The 20469-nt window shown below is 43.4% G+C and overlaps 1 protein-coding gene across 3 annotated transcripts in view; it reads right to left on the bottom strand.

The window, feature by feature from the left end:
- The window catches only part of SEMA3D (semaphorin 3D), a 131132-nt gene extending 111062 nt beyond the window's left edge, over positions 1 to 20070 (bottom strand). The window contains exons 1-2 of one of the 3 annotated variants that reach the window (XM_009086870.4): positions 19902 to 20070; positions 11747 to 11878 (exon numbers count right to left, since the gene is read on the bottom strand). The gene's annotated coding sequence lies outside the window, so the exon portion shown is untranslated. Of the gene's footprint in view, positions 1 to 11746; positions 11879 to 19463; positions 19610 to 19901 lie in introns of those variants that run through there. The other 2 variants (XM_030238346.2, XM_030238347.2) reach the window with 2 other exon arrangements.
- Positions 20071 to 20469: the final 399 nt, after the last annotated feature.

Raw genomic sequence — 20469 nt, 5'->3', positions numbered from 1 at the left:
ACCATCATGACCCTTTAATACTGGTGACATTTGTGGTCAATAGTACACAAATACTCCATTTCTTGTCTTAGTTCCAGTTGTAAATTCTTTTGACGGAACAATTAGAGAGCACATTCATTCAGAAAATTTGAATCAAAGAAGAGCTTGTCTTTAGCTACTTTAGTGTAAAAATATTTGATAATATCACAAAGGCTCACACTCACCCCCATTCAATTCAGGTGCCTGAAAAATAGAAGGTGGCAGCCTGGTAACTTGAAGCTACACACACAACCAACAGAGAGGAACAGTAACCACTGGAAAGTGAAACTATCAGCCTGAGCTGCACAGTGCCTACCCATTAATCTATTTAAGGTTCAGATTCTATACTGAAGGAAAAACGTATGCTGACCTATATTTATATAGGTTGTTTATATATTTTACCAGCCAGACCAAATAAATGCTTCCAAAGTCAACAAAAACATTACTAGAACAATTTCTTTTGTTTCTCCAGTTCCAAATCTACATGTAGTTACTTCATTACTACATAATGCCCTTTGCTGAACAATCACAAACATCCCTGACATATCTGAGCATGGTTCTCTGCTGTAGGAGGTAAAGAATCCCTCCAATAATTGTGCAACAGTTTCTTATCCTCCTGCTACTATGTCAAAAAAGGATGTCAGTGATGTTAGGTGTTCAGGTCCTTCCTGTAGTGGTATCCTCACTTGAGAGGAAATGAACAAAAATGTCAGCTTTCTCAACAGGGATTTCATCACAAATGAATTGAGAAGATTACATGGCCAAGAAATGAAAAGCTGCAAAAATTACAGCTGGAATGAATGTGATGGAAAACAAAGTGATCCTGCCTCTTACAGTAAAACTGTGAAGCAGAGAAAAAATAAAGGAAACGTTTAGCTCAGCTCATCTAAAAATAACAGTACAATATTTCTTCTTCCTTGGTGTCATTCTCCTTCAGTGTCCACCCTCTGCAGGAATAACTCAGGAGTCGTGAGAAACACAAGCTCCCTGATTTGCATGATAGCATGATCCAAAAGTGCAGCCTAGTGCATGCACATTAGAGAGTGTGAAGGGATGGAAGTGCAGACAGTGATCTTCTGGGATGCTGATAATAAAATAACTTGTAAATTATATCTCATTGTTTCCAGTGAAGGGGAGAACGGCTGCAGATCATTGAAACATGATAGATCTACATGTCTAGTGATTTATCATTATTACTGTTGAAAATATTAACAGTTTTAGTCAATTATCTATAGATATACCCTCTGTGCTCAAGTAGTTAAAAGAGGCTTGATTAGTCCTGTATACTATTGAGGGTTTCCACTCCTGCCTGCTCTTGTCTTCCAAAGCATCCAAGTGTTCTAAGTGGTTGTCAAAGTATCAGACTAGACAACAGAGCTGCCATGTTAGGTACCAGAAATCTTCTGAAAAAGTGGCAGAATATTGCTGTCCTGGATATACAGGAAATGGGATGGGGAACATGCCCCACTCCTAGATTAAAAACTGAAGGTAAAAAAACAAAAATCTCACTTTTTCTTTCTCCCAACCTTTTTCATTTACAAAATTTGTAATTCTGTTCTTTTTATATACATACATTTGCAAATGCAACTGAAATAAACTGATTCAAGGAACTGAAAACATATCACTACTGCTTTTTTTTTAAAGCTCATATTAGTCAAACCATCCGACTAGCTTGTGATACTACTTCTGTCACTGAGGTTTGGGTAAAGAGCAGAACGGCATTCTCCTGGAAGGTCCCAGGACATTTCACTTAATCTTCTGCCTCCCACCCTGGGTCTCACTCACATATTTCAGTTTGTCTCCCTGTGTGGCCATACTGGGAGCATTCTCAAGGTAAACCCACAGGAAAGGAACAGAGAAGAACAGGAACCATGCAAGAGCCTGCCTGGACAGATTGAATAATGCTCCCAATTTGTTAAGATGACTGAACTTCCCCAGTGTTATTGTTTTATCATTCCTTTGAAATCATAACTTAACATTTTTATTCTCTGTGAACTAGTACACTAAACACAGTTACTTAATGGTGAAGTATTAGAAAAGCATTATTGTAAACATATAATAATAATGTAAATGTACTGACATATGCTTATGATTATTGTTATAAATACCTTTTGGGAAAGCCATATCAAATTTATAAAACTAGGCTTTAACCATGGCCCAAAATTCAGGGTTCTGTTAAACACATTCAGCCTGACTCTTTCTGAGTCTCCATGTGAAGAAAGGATAGGCTTTCAAAACAGACTGAGCCTGGCCATAACACAACAGGATCAGAGACATACTTCTCCTGCAAGGAAAAGCACTTCAAACACCAGGGTGCCAGTCTGTCAGCACTTATCACTCAGTGGGTTATTCTATCTTTCCAGCAGATTCCCCTTCCAAACTTATACTTCATCACACTCCTGACCTTGCTGCATGTGGCCCCTCCAGCAGAGTTCAAGTCTGCCCCGTGTGAGACAGGGAAAGTTTATTCACCACTTCTCATTATCATCTCAGAGACTTGTTCATTGTAAGCCAAAATTATTTACTCTTCTGCTTTGGGGGCATTCATGGAGAAGGAAGAGATGAAGAACAGTCTAACCAAGAAAGTGTTATGCTGCAAAGAAAATGAGCAAAAACCTTCCCTTTCAGAAGTAAATGATTGCTTCTGCTCTTGTTTGGTTAACAACTTTCCATCCAAAAATGGGATGGAAACTGAGGTAGCCAGACCATTTTGTGCTCCAGCTAATACAGTGTTTCAGATCAAGAAAAACAGGCAAGGCTGCATCACTCTGGCCTGCCTCGTATGGACTCTTTTTTTTTTTTTTTTTTTCTTTGAAACATTCCATTTGCTGTTCAAGCCAAGACAAGAAAAGAAACATTTTTAACCTTAAGGGTCTGACATAAGCCTACAAAATTAAATAGTCAGGACTAAAGTGAGGCAGGTTTTACAGTTCTTAAGAAGCTATCCTTTGTTCCTTCCTATACAGTACATTATAGCCAGGGAAAACTTTCCAAGCTGAAAGCAAACAGGCAAGAGCAGACTCAACTGCCTTTATTTGAACAGAAATCTGCAGGCCAGGACCACATGGTACAATATACTCTACAAATAAAGAGCAAGTACCAATACCTTCCCTGATGAGCTTACATCTAGGAAGATAAACAGAAGATGGGTGGAGGAAAAATCTGTCTAATTACAGGAATATGGTACAGTCACCCCTAGAGCTGCTCAGACTTGAGCTTCCAGACCCCAAGTCTAAGTTTGGAGCAATAAATAAAATGGGCCAGACACTATTTGCAGACTCTGAGACAAAGCAGCCTGGCACAGCTTCTGTCTATACAGCTAAGCACTCATCCCTCCAAAACCAAGTGGTCTCATCCATACTGTCTCCTGGGAGCCCTGTATCCCCCCCAGCTCACAGTCAGGCAGTTTGGACATGTGCTAGCTGACAAGAGCAAAAACCAGTCCAGTGAGCACACTAACAAACACCACAGGCCAGCACAGGCCAGCACAGTCTCCTGACCTTGTTTAACTTCAAATACAGATGTAGCTCATCTGTCTCCCCTGTGACTGCCTTCAGAGTCCCTACACCCACAAGGGAAATGTGCCACTAAAGCCATCAGCCAGTGACACAGCCAGGAAAACATCCCATCAAGTTTTGGCACCTAAAAAATACTGCCTTTCATTGTGTAATTCCTGTGGAAAATACAAGACGTGGCAAAACCTTGCAAAATACTCCAACAGTGTGACTACACATCAAAATGAGGCTAACACAGCCATCAGGTAGAAATAAAAAAATGAAGAGGATTCTAGGTTTTATTAGCATGTGGACAGATAAATTACAGGTGAACTCTGGAAATTTAACTTTTTTGGGGGTTTTTTTGTTTGTTTCTTTTTTAAAGGCAGTGCTAGGCTAAAAGATCAGCTGTTTTTTAATGATCACTGAAGCCATTTTCAGAAAAGCTTTGACAAAACTGGAAAGTACCAGCAGAGAGCTGATATCCACTACAGTGCACACAAGTGTTCTCCTACAAGGTGCTGCTGGTTTTAGAGCAGAAGTTCACTGACTTCCTCACAGCTGTGCTTAGTTCACCTCCCAGGAGATACCAACCTCAAAAGAGAGGGGATAAAAGCCATGCAGACAGGACTGTGACAGGGGGACAGTACTGATCTCCAGTGCTTGTCACACCCCTCATGCCACATGTCACCACCTCTTCCCCTTGCCAGAGGACCCATTCATGGACACTGTCTCAGCTGCAGTCAGCACTGGCTTATTTATTATAAACACCTGGCACTCAGGGCTGCTGTGCCTGCTGGACTGAGGACAGAAGGCTTATGATGAAATCAGAGTGAAAATGGGAAATAAACTCTTAAGATGGCAGGGTTACAGACAAAGAAAGGGGTGTCATGAGTCTGTTGTTCTCTTCCACCACATGCTCAGAAGAAGGGATTAGTAATTGATCAGTTGAGAAATTAGCAAAATTATTGCCAGAATCTCTTGTCATAATCAGATGAGATGCCTAATTTTTTTTTTAACTAATTCATGTGAAAGAAAAACTAAAACAAAAAAAGAATCAGTATGGACCTTGGAAGAAAGAATTTCTGGAAGTATTTTATGTCAAAGAACAGCCCTTCTGCCAACCAGCTGTTGGGATTTTTATAGCAATTTCTTAGAGGGGAGCTTCTGCAGCTTTTTTTCTTCTTCCTACTCCAGAAACCTTGGGGATGTTTCTCTTCTAATTTTGAGCCCACTCATGAGCTGAGAATTCTTTTCCCAATGTGTGAGTGTGAATGATATGAATGGAAACGACACAATTTCTCACCTCTCCTTTTGCTCCTTGCTGTTTGCCTAACTCTTCCTAAAAGCAATGGCAGAAACTTTTTTATGGATTTATTTGGATCTGTGGAAACCAAAGACTCCCAACATGTATTTATAAAGATTTCTGCAGAACAGAAGGACTTTATTTAGTGTGCAGAAACTGAAATCAGGAGCACCAGTTTGTCTGATACAGAAAGAATTAGGAGTCTCACTTGCACAGTTCTTGGCACTTGCACCTCCAGGGATGCTTTAAATAGAAAAGGACTTAGACAAAATGATCTTTCAAATTTAAGTGGATCCACGGTTTGAAAATGCTTTCAATTTCTCATGAAAAGCATCTGAGAATTGGTGCTACAGGTCCAGTGCTTTGCTCTCACAAGACATGTATACTCAGTGGCCATGGACTTGTCCATTTCCTCCTCCCAAACCCCCTCAGCAATCCCATCAAACTGACTGCAAGGAACTGTTAACTCCCTCTAACTGTGCAAGAGCAAATCACTGCACCTTCATGACTCCAAACTGAATAAAAACAGTCCTCCCTCATTTCTGAGGTATACCTTTGGTCTCTAAAACAACTGTTAATTTTGTTCATCAGTTTCAACTCATGCTCTTTATGTACAGCAAACAGTCTAGCTCTGAGTGCAGATTAACTTTAGCATGTGATAGTTCCTATTTTTGTTGTGTACTGCATTTGACCACCTCAAAAGCTGCCTGCATCACTCAGTTGTTTTCCTTAATGTAATCTCACCTGGTGCAACATGAGCAGTTGCTGTGTCACAAGAGAAGAAATTTCTACAAAGGCTCGGGCTATTTCTGTTGTTGTTGCAGCTGAAATCTGGTCTGATTGCTTCAACCAAGCTTTTGGTTGCTCTTTTGCTATTAAATCTTGGAAAGCCTCCAAAATAAAAACGATAAAACCCTGAACATCACAAAAGATGTGTTCTTCCACGGACTTGTAGATCATCTTTGGCCCACTTCCTGATTTTAGCAATGTCAGGTTCCCCCAGCTCCCTGCACACTGCCCACAGACACCAGGCTTTGTATGGGCTCGTTGTAGTTTTAATTCAGAAAACTACAGCGAGTTAGTGCAGGAATACCATGGCAGACAGTAGAGCAATTCAATACCAAATCACTGTTAAGTCTCTGTATGGTTTCCTTGATCGATGGGACACTGCTGATGTATTTTTATGTATTATTTACACTGGGACAGTGCCTGGAGGCCCCAGCCAGGGCAGGACCCCATAATGCTGCACATACTATCAAGTAGGATGCAAGGGCCTCTCCTCCTTGCAGCCTGAAGTCTAAATACATACTGAATGAGACCAGATGGAGAAAACAGTCCGAGGGAGGAAAAAGTGAGACAGTTGTTAGTAAGAGTAGCAGGCAGAGCACAACAACTACTTGGCAATATACAGCCAACATCCAGCTCCTATCACTGTTGTTTCTTTTCTCTCTGTGCTTGGTACGATGTTTTACAACCTGCAGTGACCTGTGGACAAACACTCACATACAGACTGGTCCTCTGCATGCCTGAAGCTCTGGGCACGTGAAAACACCTTTCACTGCCTGCTGAATTAGGGCACAAAGTGGGTGGTGTGAAACCACAGGTTTGGAGTGACCCACGGGAGGATTATGGCTTCGGGGTGTCAAGGGAGCCCAGAAGGCAGCTGATCTCGGTGCAATTCACATAATCTGTGTCTTCATTCCCTTACACATTGCCTACAGCAGGAACAGCCAAAAGTCCTTATGGTGTCCAGGAACACAAATCTTAATTCAAGCCCAGGCTGCCTGGGGATCCAGCAATGGGTGCACCTCCCACCTAACTCACTAAGTCTCACTTTAGTTAAGATGAGCTTCTAAGCTCACAGTCTCATAACCTAAAAGCATTTCTTAAATTAAGGAGTATTTATTTCACCTCCTGATCAGGGTCACAACTGCTTTACACACAGATAAAATCCCCACTGTGTTTAGGTCCTCTGTGCAAAACCTGCATGTCCCTCTAAGTTCTTAGGATTGTTCAGCTCTGATTTCCAAAGCATTAGTGTTGGGTCTGCAAGGTCAAGCAAAAACAATAAACATAAATTTCTGCAAACACTTCCGAATTGAGCACATTTAGACATTCCCAAGTGTAAGTCTAGTCCAGTACCATACTGGAAATCCACAGGCTCTCTGACACCAGGTCCCTGTCCCTGAAGTGACTGATTGCTCACACATCCCTGTCTCTTCATCACTAGATGAGCCAGAGGACAAAGGCAGAAGAGCTCTGTGAAGGTGAGCTCTGGAGAGGCTGGAGGTGGGAGATACCAAAACAAGAGGGACAAAGCCTGACAGCAGGAGCACAAACCAAAAAGAGTAAACTACTCACAAAGTCACTGCAGGGTAATACTGAATGTGATCCTACAAGGGGGGAAGGACTCTGACATCGAGTCACACCAACAACAGCACAGACTAATTAAGCTGCTCTTTCTTTCAAGTGAGAACTTCTGCCACTGCATGGGTCAGCAGAGACCCCACATAGGTCATCCTGGTCTTCCTCATGAATCTATACTGCCTAACTTTCCCTCAGATCCCTGCCATCCTACAGCTGCTTTACACATGGACCTCCAGCGGAGCCCATAGGAGCTCTCAAAATTTTTGTAACTTCTCTGAGTAACTTTAATTTTCCCACTTCTTTTTTTTCTTAAAATTCACAATGTCCATAACTGCATTTCTTCTGAGGATCAGTCCCTTTAAAGGAGACAGCAACCACCTAGAGCTAACACAGTATCTCCAACCACTCAGGCTGTTGTATGCAAGCAAGAGCCATCAGAAGGAGGTTGCCAAAAGAGCTCAGCTCCCATTTAGTTATTCATGTCTGGATTTCCAAGTGTACTGTTGGGTAACGTGGGACATGTAGGCTGTACATAATACAACCTTTTTACTAATGCATAGCACACCAGCACTTCTTGAGATGTTGCTACTGTGTGTAAGGACTGCTTCAAGGAAATAGTAGAAATGGGAGCTCTGTCATGTACTTAGATATTAATAAAAGCATTTCCTGAATGCTTTACAAGAATGTTTTACAAGAAATAAAAGGAAGAAAACACAAGTTCTTTGAGGTGGTTTATATAATTGTTTTAAAAGGACATTTCAGCAAACACATCCAGTAAAGACATTTTTTTCCCCCTTAAAATCAAGCTGAGTTGATTTTATTTGATCCTTATATTCTTAAGATAACATTCATCTTGCCTAATTCCAACCATCTAAAATTCAGGCATTGTCTTGGCTCCCTCCAGGGAGGGCAGAGACAGGCACTGCCAAGTTAATTCATCCCCTGGCTCAGATACTGCTTTGCCCCTGGGAGCACCTCATCCTCTACAGAAAACAGAAGAAGATTAGGTGACCATCTCACACTTCAGACAAGTGAAATCAATCCCATCTTAATTAGCTTTTCCACTCACTGTACTTGCATTGTTATAATATCTGAGCATCCATAGTTTCCAAACCTGTAATTCTCACACTTTTTCCATGATAAATGGTAACTCTGACTCATTTACACATACAGCTGAGGCAGGTAGAGGCCAAGTTCTAGCCCTGTAAAGGTATTTACCAAGTTAATTGTCTAAATTAGGTGTTTTTCAATCAGCTGACAAATACTCAGTGATGTAGACAAAGCAGAGGCAGTTGGGTGCCCTTAGGAATTTGCTGGGATGTAAGCAGAATTGACTTGCCTTAAGGACATATGTCATGGAATTAACCCCAGGTCTCCTGAGCTGCTCTCCTAACCTCTGGAATGTCCTTAAAATCAAGCAAATCCTCTGCTGTTTTTTGAATAAAACTTCTGAAGTATTTACAGTCATGTCTTCTTCTTTGTCAAACTCTAACAAGCTATGAACACTCAAAGCCTTTTATTCTTCCTCATAAATCAAACCTGACTCCAAACCTCCCTTCTAACTTTTACTGATCTCCTCTAAGCTATTCTTAGATCTTAACTTAGCAGTAAGAGCACAGTAAGGCCAAAATTCCAGGATTTTTTAGGTGTTACTGTGATACAACTAAACACAGGAACACCAGCACAGAGTTGGATCTCGCATTAAAATCAGTGAAAATACAACATTCACTTCAGAGTTCTGCTCTGGTATGCAGCTTCTGAGCACTCTGCATCACAGCACAGAGCAATGACACTGTGTCTCTTGCACTTAGAGAAGTAATTGACCAAGACCTTAAAATTTAAACACTTGGGGCATGTCAACATGAGAGTCCAGACACAGAAAGATGTGAATTAGCAGCACACTGCCTGCTCTGCAATCACATCACACAGGAGAGTGTATTAGAAAGAAGCAACTTACTTAATTTGGAAGCAACTTACTTCATTTGAACAACAGCCTTAGGGCAGACAGGCCAGGCAGAGTCAGTGTGAGGAAGATACCACTCTGCACACTGTTATTCCAGTTGAACAGAAGCTGACTCCCACATGTAGACAACCTTTATCAGTCCAGAGCAGGCTCCAGCCCTGGCTGATATGTGCTTCTTAGAATAATCTTGGGGAGAACTGCTGGATGCTCAGCAGGTCCTCTGACTTGCCTGGAACTTGCACCTGGGTTGCAGTATGGGTCACTTTATGAAACAGTCTCTGTTCCTTTCATCTGGAAAGATTTTTTTGGCAATTATCTCATTAAAATGAAACAGAAAAGCCAGTTTCTGTGGAGAAAGAGGTGTCAGACCCATACTACTCAGGCAAATGACAAGGCAAAACCACTGTTTCTGGTACTATACAAGTGCAGTGCTCCCCCTTCTAGGATAGCTGCTTTGATCCCTAACTAATCAAAACAATCCTGTATAAACCTTGAATTATCAAAGTCTAACCACGTTCTGTTTTCAGAAACCATGAGCACAGAGTATGGGCAGCTTGTGGGAAACACACAGGTAAAGTACCATGCATCTTTCAAGAAAGCTACTGAAATAACTGAAAAAAGGTTTTCAGACTTCTGGTTTTTAGAGGGGTATTTGATCATCTCCTGTATTAATTAGACTCCTAAAGCCTAACATGTTACCCCTAGATTGAATCAAGTAGCTTGTTTGTGGAGTAGCTCTTATTGTCCAAATAAGATTCAGTTTCTGGGGATATCAAGAAAACAACATTCTGCAACATCCTTTGCATGGGACTGCCTAGTTCATCTTCTGAAACAGAAAAAGTTAAATCTAAATCTCCCACACCAATATGAGAAAGTTCTGCCCAATCCACCAGCTCCAGAACAACAAAATATGTTTGTTCTTTGTCAGGGGTTCCAACCTGTCTTGCAAAGCACCAGAGGAACAAATTACTTCAGAGTTTTACACACACCAGAGAATCCCTCACAGCACCATATCTCTGTAAGGGAATGAAGGGTAAGTGCTTAGGCAGCAAACACTGCCAAAAACTCAAATGCCTATTTTGGAACTTTCTCCCAGTCTAAGAGAAAAGCAGGAGGTGGAAATGACTGCTACACAACAAAAGACACCCATGGGACTGAGGTCACATCTTCAACTTGAGAATTCCAAAAAGAGCTCTGAGTGATTGCTGCAGCCCCCACAGCAGAGCTGGGTTTTCCTTCTGAGCAGTGGCACACACAGGCTAAGCCATAATATAATGTGCCATTTCCATAATACAATGCAAGGGCAGCTTAGACCAGATCCCATCAGTGAGATCTAGTAAAATAATTTGGACAAAAGCTACTGATCTTCAAGGAGAGAGTACTGGAAACACCAACTGAGGATCCTGAATCCTGAGCACAAGGCTCACAGAGTTCTGCTGGCTCTTCAGAACAAACTGTCTGCTCACTGTCAATCACTAATTTATCCATCCTCCATCTGCACCTTTTCAACTTTTCTAACTGCTTGTGCTCACACCTCTCCTCCCATGTGGCTCAAACCAGAATGAAGAGAGTCAGCACAATTTAAACAGGGTCATGCTTTCCAAGCATCAAACCAGTATTTTGCTGAGAAAAGAATGAAAACAAATTGTACAGTGCCTACTGCAAGGCCTTGTGAGATTCCCCCAGGGCCACCACAACAGAGCACTGTAATCTCTGCTGATGCTTGCACTGAAGATAACAATGCTGCTTGTTATCAAAGCCACTGTGTCCCAGTTATTCTGGCCTTACACACTATTTATCTTATAAAGATGAGTGCAGCACTTTATAGGCTGTCTAATAGTTTATCTTGGAGATGTCGAATCCCACTTTCCATTGTGTCATGCTGAATTCCTGGATGGAAAATAAACCACAACAAATCCACACACATTCCAAAATGCTTTTCTCACACCACTTCAGTGCCATTTACCTTGTTTGTAGGGAAAGGAAGGAAGGAAAGCACAGAAAGGATGGAAAGTACTTTTTTTTTTTTTCAACACCATTTACTAGAACAGATTTTATTACCCATAAATAATGGTGGTAACCTAGGATAAAAATAGAAGTAAAGCCTGTCTTCACTAAGAAAATGGCTATCTATATTTCATCACTGACCAACTGCAGAACAGCTGTGCCTGTGATATCAATGTTATCACAAAGGAATTTCTACCATTGTCGTGAAAACCTGGCACAAGACCCGAAATCTGTCTGAATTCTCTCCCTTTAACAGTTTAACACCCCACATGGCAGAGTACCCCTGGGGAGTGAGAGATTTTCATCATGTCAGGGCCATTTCTGGGAATTGACAGGATACAGGAAAACAATGCCTGAAGCTTTTACAAAAGTACAAGAGAGAGTTTAACTGTAGGAAGGAGATTAAATTTCAGAGGGGAGTTTGGAAGCAGGAGCAGATTGTCCTGTGACTTGAAATCACCTGGAGAACTGCTGCCACTAAAAGGTAAGGATGGACAATTCCTCTTAGGAAAGACCCTGTGCCACAGGACATGCTGACAGTACCACAGATACAGCACAGTAGAAAAAAAAGGATAGACCACAGCATCTCACCTTGGCTGTTAAATGGAAGACAACAATTGCATTCTGTTTTTTTCTTTCTTCTCTTGCTTTGAAGGCAGATATTTGGATTGAGATGAACTCCCTGCACTGTTTGCTGCACACACCTTCTGCTTTTCTGTCAGGCTGTGAAAAACCAGAGAAATTGGCACTGGAGCTTTCAGTAGTGTATTGTGCTTCAGTACTCGTTCTTCATCCTTACACATCAATGTACAACAGCAACAAATAGAGAAAAAAAACCAATCCTTCCATCACTGCATCACTTAAGGAGCCAAAGCACAGTAACTCATCTTTCACCAAGCAGGAAGGATTTGATTTTAAGAACCATTGAGGAGATAACTGTCTGTGTTACGAGCTCCATAATGGTGCTCGTGTTGCCATTTAGGAAAGTAATGAGCTGTAGCAAAGTCACAGGAAGCAAAGGACACAGGAGCTTCAGTCTCCTGAGGACAGCACAGCAATTTATCTGTACTTAGACGTGTAAAACTCTTTACGGAAATATAAAAAAAAAAACAACTCACCAACCTAAAAACCAAATCACAGACATGTGAATTTGTAGACAGATACCTTAAGAAAATCAGCCCATTTCCCCCTTCACATAAATTTTATTATGTAAGTTTAATCAATCTTCAGCCTAGGCTGAAGCTTCTAATGATTTTATCTAAGGATGGAAAATCTTTCCATGTGAAAACTCCCTTCACTTCACTGGAAGTTGCACAGGTAGTTGGGATGTTATACTGGGGAAGGTATTTCTTTGCCATAAATCCAACTTTTACTTTTTTTTCAAGCTGAGGCAGCTTTATGAGATTAAATAAATCTGCTTTTTGTAGATGTCACTAGAGGACTCTAAACACCGAATTGTAACTCCAAAACAAACCCGTACACTGCAAACAGTATTACCCAGGACATTCATCTTAAAAAGACAGACAGCACAGAGGAGCACAGCTGAATGCACCTTTTTTTTTCTAGAAAGAGCACACCTAAAACACCTTTGGGTATGAACAATGTTAGTAACTTCCTTAGATGCACCAATTCTTTTCTTTCCTCAGTGAGGTGGGGGTGATATTCCAAAAATTACATCAAGTCAGCTTTTCCTTAAAGCCTTCAAAGCTTTGAGTTCAATTTGCAAAATAATAAATTGAGTCTTAAAATAAACACCTTGGATTTCATGAGGTCTGAGAAAACCTCACTTCTGACAAGATTAGAGATTGTACAAAACATCAGATCAACTGACCACAATGATTCAGACTGTAGTTATGTAAAGCATCCTCGCCTATTAAAATAGTTTTAGGAAAAAAATCTGATTAATAACAGAGATTTATGATATTAACTGACTCTTCAGTCAGCCAAGTTCAGCCTTAAAGATCAGAATAAAACTGTCTTTTGCTGTTTTCAGCTTTTACATGTAGCCACCCCTGCCCACAGCACCTGCACCACAGGGTGCACACACAACAGAGCTGTGACTGCTCAGTGTCTGTGGCGCTCAGAAACCGGCAGAGGAGCTCAGAAACACCTGCAGAGCTGGGGTGGGCTCCAAGTGTGCCCACCTCTCCCCACAGACTGAAATGAGAAGATCTACTTCTCCCAACACCTTCCATCCAGCAGCTCCTGGGCTGCCATGCTCCTCTGGGAACAGGTAGGTTTGGTCTCCTTATGATTCATTCCATGGTGTAGCTCAGTACCAGGTAGGAAATACCAACACTGATAGCAAAACCTTAATTGGGGCAGATCCAGAAAAAGAAGTCTCATCCCTGAAGATGCAGCAGCTGGGCAAAGCCAGACTCCTTCTGCTGGGCCTGACAAGGGAGGGCTCACAAAAATGTGGAACTGAGAAGGCTGAGAAAGCCAAGCTCCAGAACACCAGCAACACCACTGCTCTGACCCACACCTGGGAAACTCCCCTTCCAGGCCACCTCAGCACCTGAGCCACTGAAATATCCTTTTACAATTTAGGTTTTATTTTAAGTATTGGTAGAAGTAAAAGACTGACCCTACTCATACCAGTCTGCTGTGAGAGCTCATTGCTGTGGATCCCAAAGGAGTCCCATGGCAGGGGGCTTGGAAATTGATGATCTTCAAGGTCCCTTCCAACCCAAACCATTTATTCATTCTACGAGGTCTCACAGCCCCCTCCCAATGCTATTGAAACATGGCTAATAAATTAATAAAAACCCCTCTGAATGAGTAAAGGCCCACTGCTTGTAACTAATGACTATATAAACACAAATGCTAAATCTGTTCCTGCGTCTTCTCTGATTTCTATTGAACAAATGATGGATCTTCAAATGATCACTCTATTACCAGGACACAGTATAGTACCAGCTTTGAAGATTTATTTATGTTCTTCATAAAGGTTTTCAAGCACCTGCTTAAAAAAGGAAATAAGACATGAAATTAGGTAAAGGATTTTTTAAAGGTAACTTATATGCTGGTGGAACTTTTCTTTCACAAGGTGAGAGAAGGGATATGAGAATGCTACATTCTGCAAAGCCACAGATTATGACAGTGCAGAGAACTTTACAGTTAGAGCTGTTCTTACTGTAAATCTTGGAGAAAAGGAACTGCACTTGCAACAGCCTACTACTACTTGTCATTGCCCTTTATTTTATTTCCCTCTCTCAAAGTGGAGCTCTCTAGGTACCCAAGGATGTTATGAGCATTTTTCCTTTTTGACACTGTTCTAAAGCCTTTTAGTATAAGCCTTCATAAAACCTCACATATATGCATTATAAAATTACAGGGAATAAGTTCCATATGAAAAATTCATCTATTTCTTCTTTCTATTTTTTAGCAGAAATTCTGACATTGAGCATGAGAGCAACAGACATTGTTTTAATTCTTCATTGTGGAAGGGGAAAAAAACCAACTTTTTGCTTTTGTTTAAGAAAGAATTTTTTACATACTCTCTCTTTGCAGTCTGCTTCTTGCAAAACCAAAAAAGGATTTTAGACAGACAAAAAGTAACCACAATTATATGGAGTGTGTCATTGATAAATTCCAGGGGAATACAACAGGCTAGGTAGGCACATACCATTAGATCTAGCTGTTCAAAATCTTAAAATTGTAGCCAAGATTAAGCTGGACTATTTCACCACACCAGCACTCAAGACTGCACTTAATTTTTAAAAGGCTTGATCTCACTCTAGGCTTAGACTTGAAGCAAGTAACTCTTTCAAGAGAGCATTTTACACAGCAGCCTATCTTTAAACATGAGCTTAAGTCTCTTGAAGTCACTAAGTACAGATAGACTAAGAACAGGCCCAAGTCTTTCATTTTGTGACAGCCTCAGATTTGTATAATTTCAGTTAATCCTACGCTTTCTGTTCCCAGTGCATTTAGGCATGAGTTATGCTGACACAAGATGAGATCAGACTTGGTGTTGCAGTGTCTTCAGGAATTTTGGAAGAGGATGTTCCAGGAAAATTGGTAACTTCTCCTCTGCCCACCCCCTTGGAGAAAAAAAATCAGAAAGCAGCAACAACCCAGCAGGTCACTGGAGTATGTTTAGATGTTACAGAGGTTTCAGCCTCTCTTCTGCTGCTTGACGTCTGCTTCCTGCAAGTCTCCTGATTCTCTGACCAACTAAATTGGAAACAGTTTAATTATGGTTATTTATTTTGCTTTTAAACTGACCACATTATAAGACAAAGCTCACACAACTCTTCTGTTTATAGCAGCACAGGAAGAAAAATATGCAAAGATGTACAAAAAAGGATAAGTGTTACTGAAAGCTGAGTAATAGACACAGTGTGAAATTCATGCAGTGCAGAACTACAGGTCTCCATGCACATATAAGCTCTAAAGCATGAACTTGTCTTTAGTCACATATGTTCTGAACCATTTAGTATTTGTCCTGAAAAATTAGGTTTGAAAAAAATGTCTGCAATGTCCTGTGCTGAGTCTGACGAGGGAAACTGTTAGGGAAACTCTCAGGTACCAACAGAGCTCTGAACATTAATCACATTTTCCAGTTACGTTGGGGGAAGTGCAGTGACTTAGTTAAGGCCACTGTAATGTCCCAGGCTTAAACTACCACACCCATCACCCTGATAGTCAATTGAGTCAATGATTCAACCCAGATGGGAATCCAGGTTCTTCTTGGCTTTCTGTTATCTCTTCTGCCCATTAGGTTATGTGACTTCCATAAGTTATTTTGCAGTTCCCGTCAAAATAAAATAAATCCACATGATGCTAAACGCTGCCTCCCAGCTGTAATGCAAAGTGGAATTTTGGACCACAGCGCTGTTTCCTGACTCATCCTGGATCCCCTCCATGTGACGTTGGATCCATCTAGGCTGGGGAGAGCAGAATAGAAGGGCTGTGCTTTTATTTTTTGCCTTTTTTTCTTTTTTTCTATCACCCACTGTCAGATAACACGTGCATGTTCTCGCAGCACGTCTCCAGAATGTGGAAAAAGACCAACAATATCAGAGAGGGGCCTTTCTGAACACACAAGGATAGAAAGAATAAGATAAAAGGGCTAAAGATTTATACAGGGATTATTTAAATAATGACTCATTGCCATTGCTAAGTTTATAAAATATATAAAACCCAGACAGAAATGTTGGGGCAGGGGGAAACTGTTGAGAAGTGTAACAGAGGTGCAGGACTATAAAAAAGTTAAAAATAGCAGACCCACGGAGCAAAATTTCCTTCACACCTAAATACAGCCACTACACATCACATCTCATGCACATGGCTGTACTGCGAGCCTCTCTGCTGTTTGTTTGCAGCTGGAGAGAATCCAGAAAGCAAGGAAAACAAACACAGGGCACGTTCCCTGCGTCCATCTGATGCAATGACGTTCAGCACACACCTTTGGCTCTCTCCAGGGGTTAAAAACACAAAGGGCCAAGCACAGCTCCGGCAATCCCGCAGGCTGCCTTGCCAAGAGAGCGCGGTGGGAAAGCCTGCTTAACCAGCCCCAAAGGATTCCCTCATGGAGGAAACCTCAAAGAGCACAGAGGTGGCTCAGTGGCCAATTCCAGCTCCAGGGGTTTTAGCCAAAGAAATCCTGGCATGTGCTGGGAATTCAGCTGATTCCCAGCTGATGAATCAGCCTCTCTGGATCCACAGGTGACCGGTATGTCAGCGACACACAGTGAAGTGACATCTGAGATTACAGCTGCTGGATTTTTAACAGCAAAAAGAATGAGAGGAAAAGCAGAACAGGGATTAAAAAAGAATTCAGAAAGACATCATTATTTTGGCCACCCTGAGCTAACAGCAGGCTCACAGGGTGACTCCAATGTTTATGGCTTTCTGCCAGTTAAACTGTAAAGATCCTGACTGTGTGGGACATTCACTCCTCTGCTTTTTTGTGACATGGAAAAGAGGCTGAGCATATACATCCCTTCTGCTGGGATCAAAATAAGGACAGGTGCTGCTGGGAGCATTTCATCCTTTGCCTTTGCTTTTCAATATCTTGCTGTTTACATGGTTAGCTGCTTAATTATCATTACTCAATCTCTGAGTAATAAAGATGCAGCATCCTCAAACAATTTAAAGGGCTCTTTCCCAATGAACAGCATCTATTTCCCTTTAACACTCTACCTTAATTAAAACTTCCCTCCCCCCCACCCCCCAAGGGCCTTGTTTTATTTAATTGCAAAATCCCAGTAGAATGTCCAGGCTGCAGTACAATTTGTGAAATGAACACAGTGGTATCTGTGGTATCTGCAGTGAAAACATCACCTCTCAGAAAACAAAAAACAAAACAAAACAAAACAAAAACAAAACAAAAAAAAAAAGAAAAAAAAACCAAAACATTGAGCAGCAGAGTAAGATCAGAGCAATTACAGTGTTTTGGAAGGTTGGTTGATGGCACAACCTGCAGTTGGGAAAGAAGCAGGCAGAGGCCAGTACTTGGGAGTGGGGTCAAAAAGAGGTATCAGTATTCTGGGGATCTGACTGTAGCTACTCACCAAGACAAAGCTGAGGGCAGGAATACAACTTGAAATTATATCTTTCTCATATCAGTCACCTGACTTAGTACTACTGAGTGGCACTTCTCCCTTCCTGGGATTATTGTCCTGAAAGCACCTACCAGCTTTTGTAATAGAAGTCATTCTTGTATTTTCAGTCACAGCAGAGACTGGTGAAGCTGCTATTTCCATTTCTGGTTAAAGCACTCAAGGGCAGAGCCCACACACTGACTGCAGGAGACTTTGAATCACAGCACTTCTGCCTGGTCTAGAGCACAACTCTCAGTGCTTCAGCACTGCACCTAATGGGAGCCTGTTCTGCTGTCCACACCCTGAGAATCCCTGCTGGATCAATCCAGCCCTAAGGAGAGGGAAAGCAAATTTAGTTCCTGGATCTCAGGCTAGTCTGGATGTCCAAGCCAAAATAAAGTTCAACTAAAAGTGAAGCCAAGCTTCTCAGCCTGATCAAGGCGAAAATGCTTCAATTTATGAGACATCTCAGAGCAAGACTTGTCTTGGAAATTTTAAGAAAAAGAGGTGTGGCACCTGCAGAATTTGGGTATCTCTGTCTGACTATAAGTTTACAATCATGGATTAAAATACCCCAATTTCTCTTTAAAAGACTATTTAGACACCCAACTTTCACAGAAGACTTTGACCCTCACACTTTGCAGGAGATGATGTGCTTTTCTGGATCAAGCCCGTAATAACCTAAATAAAATAATTAGAAGGCAAAGATGAAATATCACATCAATTATACTAATGAGGACTTGAAAAAAGGTATAGAGGTGGTGTGCCGTTAGCATTAAACACCTCCAAAACACCGAAATCAAGTCTCTTTACATGTCCCCCAGATTTGCAAGTAAAAGAGAGAAAGTGACATGGTACAATTCTTCTAGTGCTTGCCTGCATCTTCCTGGCCTCTGTCAGAGACACAGACATAGTGACAACTGCTGCTTTCTCAGCCTCTGGTCCCATTTATCTCTATTATTCTTGGACAAGTTGCCCCAATTCAAATCAAAGTGAAGCTCTTCTGGAGGAAACATAGGTGGCTGCTCTGTGCTCCTGCAGCACAGTCACCGATTACCTAACGCGCTCAGGAATGTTTCCCTTCTACAAGCAACAGCTTTCATTTTGCAATATTCGCTGCAAAACAAGGAGCTTTCCCACCCTGGAAGTTCCTTCACAAAGTGAAGCGAGGGTGGTCCTCGTGAGCAGGCGAACGATCTCCTTTCGGCTGCACCCCGGCCAGCCAGGTGCTCTGCGCTCCCGGGGACGGGCGCGCTCAGCAGTCGCGCTCACGGCGATGCTGGAGGACTGCGTGGAAAGGAATAAATTCTGCCAGCGCTCCGGTAAGCAACAGTTCTGCTGAGGAGCATGGGCTGAACATGCCCTGCTGCCTTCCCAGAGCCCGGAGCCACTTCTGCGGAGCAGGGGTGCCGGGCTGAGCGCACGAACTCCTCTCCCATCTCACAGCCTCACCGCCCCGCTCCCCAAAACTATTTCCTTCTCTCTCTTCACCCCCAAGCCCACCCCGGCAGAGCCTAGCCCCTTCCTAAGCCAGCCCCATCTCCCCGCTGACAGCGAGGCAGGTGGCCCGGGGGCCGCCAGGTGCCGGCACCGCTCCGCTCCTGCCGGGGCAGCCCCGGCGGCGCCCGGGGCAGAGACGAGCGGAGCGTCCGGGACAGGCAGAGGGGACCGCAGGCACCTTCCCACACCGCCCCCACCCCTTCCCCGCGGCGCGGAAAGTGCCCCAGCGGCCGGAGAGCCGCGGGGCCGGCCGGTACCTGCCGGGGCCGGAGAGCGGCCGGAGCGCGGCGGGGCCGGGGCCGGGTGTCGGAGGCGTTGCGAGCGCGGCGGCTCCTCCCCGGCGGCGGCGGCGGCGGCGGCAGCGGAGGGTCTCGCTCCTTCTGCGCCGAGTGTCAGACTTTCCCTCGGCCGCCCTCCCTCCATCCCGCCACCCCTTTCCACTCCCTCGCACGCACATGCACACCCCTCCAGCAAATGGGCTGCCGCCTGAGAGTGCGCCTGTGTGTCCGGGTGTCTGTCAGCCGCCGCAGGCACACACCCCCTGCTCGCTGCAGGTCCCGCTCCCGGCCCCGCCGGACCGCGGCTCCCGAGCAGTGTCGGGGTGCGCCCCCCAACACCGACCGCGGCAGCCGTGTGCACCCCCGAGCCCGTGTGCACCCCCGAGCCCGTGTGCACCCCCGAGCCCGATCACACACCTGCGAGCTCGCACAGGAGCATCCCGAGCTGTCTCTGGGATCGCCGTGAGCGGCTGCTGCTCCTCATCCACGTGGCTGAAGCAGCCTCAGGTCTGCTCACGGTGTTCCCATGTCACATTCCCTCTGGGGCAGAATGGCTTGTAGACTGATGAGTAAACAAAGCCAGCTCGCCCCACTCACCATAAGTGGCCCGGAGCTCAGGGCTGGTGCGCATTTAAGAGTTTGCCTGTGTGCCGAACTGTAGCTGCCAGGGACACATCTGCATTGGCATTTATTTGTTTTGCCCCGGAATGTGCTACATTGGTGGTTCTCCAGCTTTCGCATGCTGCCGACCACTTCCTCAGAGAGAATTTCTCTCCTGGACCTGCCCACTCCCACACCAAACCATTCTCTCCAACATATTTCCTTCTGTGGCTGCCCGAGGAAGAGCCTTCCTGCCCGCAGGCTGAGAGCCACTGCACACACGGCACAGGCAGTATCAGACCCTTCCAGACAAGACACACTGGGCTTCTTTCAAGAGCTGTGTTTCCCTCAGTGAAGGGCTCAGATTGAAAGGCTTCAGCTGGCA

The sequence above is a fragment of the Serinus canaria genome, chromosome 1A, assembly GCF_022539315.1.
Source record: "Serinus canaria isolate serCan28SL12 chromosome 1A, serCan2020, whole genome shotgun sequence".
Taxonomy (NCBI): Eukaryota; Metazoa; Chordata; class Aves; order Passeriformes; family Fringillidae; genus Serinus; species Serinus canaria.
The sequence above is the reverse complement of the archived record's forward strand: the minus strand, read 5'-3'. Positions and strand labels throughout refer to the sequence as shown.